This window comes from Bombina bombina, chromosome 2 (assembly GCF_027579735.1).
Source record: "Bombina bombina isolate aBomBom1 chromosome 2, aBomBom1.pri, whole genome shotgun sequence".
Lineage (NCBI taxonomy): Eukaryota > Metazoa > Chordata > Amphibia > Anura > Bombinatoridae > Bombina > Bombina bombina.
Window position 1 is genome coordinate 993,623,412 of NC_069500.1, and position 4,925 is coordinate 993,628,336.

The 4,925-nt window shown below is 47.7% G+C and overlaps 2 non-coding genes across 2 annotated transcripts; both read right to left on the minus strand.

Annotated features, from left to right (window-relative positions):
* Positions 1–1,017: 1,017 nt before the first annotated feature.
* Positions 1,018–1,090, minus strand: TRNAD-GUC (transfer RNA aspartic acid (anticodon GUC)). The gene has a single exon. It is a non-coding gene; the product is annotated as a tRNA-Asp (tRNA).
* A 1,378-nt stretch (positions 1,091–2,468) lies between these two features.
* On the minus strand, positions 2,469–2,540 carry TRNAD-GUC (transfer RNA aspartic acid (anticodon GUC)). Its single transcript has one exon. It is a non-coding gene; the product is annotated as a tRNA-Asp (tRNA).
* Between the last annotated feature and the right edge of the window lie 2,385 nt (positions 2,541–4,925).

Below are 4,925 nucleotides of genomic sequence, written 5' to 3' on the forward strand. Positions count from 1 at the left end.
GTCAGGGAAATTATATATCTTTCAAATCTATCTATCAAATCTATCTAACTATCAAACGTATCTATCAAATGTATATTGCATCTATTGATCGATGTAATTCGTATCTATAGAATGTATATTGCATCTTTTGATTGATGTAATTCGTATCTATCAAATGTATATTGCATCTATTGATCTATGTAATTCGTATCTATCAAATGTATATTGCATCTATTCCACTATCTGTGGAAAGGAAAAAGAAGAAAAAACTATCTCATTGCGTGCTTCCCAGCAGAGGCATTTGCAGCTAGGGAGAAAGGCACACGTGCGCAGGTGAGATCCTCTTACAGGCCCCGTCACCAGGCCGGCCCCATCTCCTTTCGGTAGCGCAATGTAGGCAGCGGGCGTACGCTCCATTTCTTCCTACAACTGCTTAAGCACAACAGCCCAAGCACTAGCGCAGAGGTACCCTGGGTAAATTGATTTTAATAATGGGAGTGGCTTTGGTGGAAACAGCATTGCCAGCAGCCTGACAGTATATGCCTAGCTAGGGTTAGAGTTTGGATGTTAAGAAAAGCCGTAAAAGGACATTGCAAGGTGTCTCTTCGACCAGGCAAACTTTAAGCGGACCAATAGGCGCTGCAGCATGCAACATGGGCGCGTGACTGAGCAAAGCAGAGCGTACTGGGCCCATTACCCAGAGGTCGATGGATCGAAACCATCCTCTTCTATGTCTTCATCTTGCCGGCAAACTTATGTCTTTCTTTGCCGCATCTGAAAATGCCAATGACTTTAACAACACGGCAGCGAACAGGGCCTGCAAGACACATGCGCTAAGCCCTCGCAAGCCTCTTCTTTCAGGCAAGCGGGAAAATAGCGGCACAGTGCCGACGGGGTAGATTTGCACGCAGTACCTGTAGATATATTTCTTTTTTCCCCTCCATTTTTAGGCAAGGCCTATGGCTTAACGCTTCTTTTTATTTATTTTTATTTTAAACTTCCTGTGATGTGGTAGACGCCTGGTGGTAAAAGGCACACCTCCCCGTCGGGGGAATCGAACCCCGGTCTCCCGCGTGACAGGCGGGGATACTCACCACTATACTAACGAGGAAAAGCTGTGCGCACTCCCCTTTACGTGACGCTACAATAAGCAATGGGCTTTTAAACGCTTAAAAAAACATGACTTTTGCGAGCAGATTTTTATGGGGTTTTTTTTTCGTTTTTTTTCGCAATGCAAAGCTTCATTGCAGATGGTATATGTAGAAAAAGCATAGAAACGGCTTCCATGTCCCTTGCGTGCGAGGCCTACAGTTACGTAGCGTAGCTTTAGGAATAACTTGAGGGGGGGGGGAACCTTTTGCCGACTTGGCTGCAGAAACATGTCCTGTCCTGGCTGCAGTGGTTTGGGTAAAGGTACTTGTCTTTGAGAAGGTGCAGGCTTCCCAAGGCAAGGGCTGTACTCAATGGCCTTGCTGTATCTTTGAGGCAGCAAGAATAATAACAATGACATCATAATGCCTGTAGTTTTCAGGCCTTTGTTTCTTGTGAAGATGGGACTTTCCTCCTCACTCATCACTGCCTTCAGAGCCTCTGTGAGCATGGCCTTTGCTGAGGCAGGCCCAGGAGTTAATAGAGAGACCCTTCCAGGCAGCCCAGCACAGCTAGCTAGCTACATAACTATCTGTGGAAAGGAAAAAGAAGAAAAAACTATCTCATTGCGTGCTTCCCAGCAGAGGCATTTGCAGCTAGGGAGAAAGGCACACGTGCGCAGGTGAGATCCTCTTACAGGCCCCGTCACCAGGCCGGCCCCATCTCCTTTCAGTAGCGCAATGTAGACAGCTCGCGTACGCTCCATTTCTTCCTACAACTGCTTAAGCGCAACAGCCCAAGCACTAGCGCAGAGGCACCCTGGGTAAATTGATTTTAATAATGGGAGTGGCTTTGGTGGAAACAGCATTGCCAGCAGCCTGACAGTATATGCCTAGCTAGGGTTAGAGTTTGGATGTTAAGAAAAGCCGTAAAAGGACATTGCAAGGTGTTTCTTCAACCAGGCAAACTTTATGCGGACCAATAGGCGCTGCAGCATTCAACATGGGCGCATGATTGAGTAAAGCAGAGTGGCGCAGCAGAATCGTGCTGGGCCCATAACCCAGAGGTCGATGGATCGAAACCATCCTCTGCTATGTCTTCATCTTGCCGGCAAACTTATGTCTTTCTTTGCCGCATCTGAAAATGCCAATGACTTTAACAACACGGCAGCGAACAGGGCCTGCAAGACACATGCGCTAAGCCCTCGCAAGCCTCTTCTTTCAGGCAAGCGGGAAAATAGCGGCACAGTGCCGACGGGGTAGATTTGCACGCAGTACCTGTAGATATATTTCTTTTTTCCCCTCCATTTTTAGGCAAGGCCTATGGCTTAACGCTCCTTTTTATTTTTTTTATTTTACACTTCCTGTGATGTGGTAGACGCCTGGTGGTAAAAGGCACACTTCCCCGTCGGGGAATCGAACCCCGGTCTCCCGCGTGACAGGCGGGGATACTCAACACTATACTAACGAGGAAAAGCTGTGCGCACTCCCCTTTACGTGACGCTACAATAAGCAATGGGCTTTTAAACGCTTAAAAAAACATTACTTTTGCGTGCAGATTTTTATGGGGGGTTTTTTTGGGGGTTTTTTTGCAATGAAAAACTTCATTGCAGATGGTATATGTAGAAAAAGCAAAGAAACGGCTTCCATGTCCCTTGCGTGCGAGGCCTACAGTTACGTAGCGTAGCTTTAGGAATAACTTGAGGGAAAGGAAAAAAAAAACTTTTGCCGACTTGGCTGCAGAAACATGGCCTGTCCTGGCTGCAGTGGTTTGGGTAAAGGTACTTGTTTTTGAGAAGGTGCAGGCTCTTCCCAAGGCAAGGGCTGTACTCAATGGCCTAGCTGTATCTTTGAGGCAGCAAGAATAATAACAATGACATCATAATGCCTGTAGTTTTCAGGCCTTTGTTTCTTGTGAAGATGGGACTTTCCTCCTCACTCATCACTGCCTTCAGAGCCTCTGTGAGCATGGCCTTTGCTGAGGCAGGCCCAGGAGTTAATAGAGAGACCCTTCCAGGCAGCCCAGCACAGCTAGCTAGCTACATAACTATCTGTGGAAAGGAAAAAGAAGAAAAAACGATCTCATTGCGTGCTTCCCAGCAGAGGCATTTGCAGCTAGGGAGAAAGGCACACGTGCGCAGGTGAGATCCTCTTACAGGCCCCGTCACCAGGCCGGCCCCATCTCCTTTCGGTAGCGCAATGTAGGCATCTTGCGTACGCTCCATTTCTTCCTACAACTGCTTAAGCGCAACAGCCCAAGCATTAGCGCAGAGGCACCCTGGGTAAATTGATTTTAATAATGGGAGTGGCTTTGGTGGAAACAGCATTGCCAGCAGCCTGACAGTATATGCCTAGCTAGGGTTAGAGTTTGGATGTTAAGAAAAGCCGTAAAAGGACATTGCAAGGTGTCTCTTCGACCAGGCAAACTTTATGCGGACCAATAGGCGCTGCAGCATGCAACATGGGCGCGTGACTGAGCAAAGCAGAGCGTGCTGGGCCCATAACCCAGAGGTCGATAGATCGAAACCATCCTCTGCTATGTCTTCATCTTGCCGGCAAACTTATGTCTTTCTTTGCCGCATCTGAAAATGCCACTGACTTTCACAACACGGCAGCGAACAGGGCCTGCAAGACACATGCGCTAAGCCCTTGCAAGCCTCTTCTTTCAGGCAAGCGGGAAAATAGCGGCACAGTGCCGACGGGGTAGATTTGCACGCAGTACCTGTAGATATATTTCTTTTTTCCCCTCCATTTTTAGGCAAGGCCTATGGCTTAACGCTCCTTTTTATTTATTTTTATTTTAAACTTCCTGTGATGTGGTAGACGCCTGGTGGTAAAAGGCACACCTCCCCGTCTGGGAATCAAACCCCGGTCTCCCGCGTGACAGGCGGGGATACTCACCACTATACTAACGAGGAAAAGCTGTGCGCACTCCCCTTTACGTGACGCTACAATAAGCAATGGGCTTTAAACGCTTAAAAAACATGACTTTTGCGAGCAGATTTTTATGGGTTTTTTTTTTTGGGTTTTTTTGCAATGCAAAGCTTCATTGCAGATGGTATATGTAGAAAAAGCAAAGAAACGGCTTCCATGTCCCTTGCGTGCGAGGCCTACAGTTACGTAGCGTAGCTTTAGGAATAACTTGAGCAGAGGGAAAAAAAAACTTTTGCCGACTTGGCTGCAGAAACATGGCCTGTCCTGGCTGCAGTGGTTTGGGTAAAGGTACTTGTCTTTGAGAAGGTGCAGGCTTCCCAAGGCAAGGGCTTTACTCAATGGTCTTGCTGTATCTTTGAGGCAGCAAGAATAATAACAATGACATCATAATGCCTGTAGTTTTCAGGCCTTTGTTTCTTGTGAAGATGGGACTTTCCTCCTCATTCATCACTGCCTTCAGAGCCTCTGTGAGCATGGCCTTTGCTGAGGCAGGCCCAGGAGTTAATAGAGAGACCCTTCCAGGCAGCCCAGCACAGCTAGCTACATAACTATCTGTGGAAAGGAAAAAGAAAAAACTATCTCATTGCGTGCTTCCCAGCAGAGGCATTTGCAGATAGGGAGAAAGGCACACGTGCGCAGGTGAGATCCTCTTACAGGCCCCGTCACCAGGCCGGCCCCATCTCCTTTCGGTAGCGCAATGTAGGCAGCTGGCGTAAGCTCCATTTCTTCCTACAACTGCTTAAGCACAACAGCCCAAGCACTAGCGCAGAGGCACCCTGGGTAAATTGATATGCCTAGCTAGGGTTAGAGTTTGGATGTTAAGAAAAGCCGTAAAAGGACATTGCAAGGTGTCTCTTCGACCAGGCAAACTTTATGCGGACCAATAGGCGCTGCAGCATTCAACATGGGTGCGTGACTGAGCAA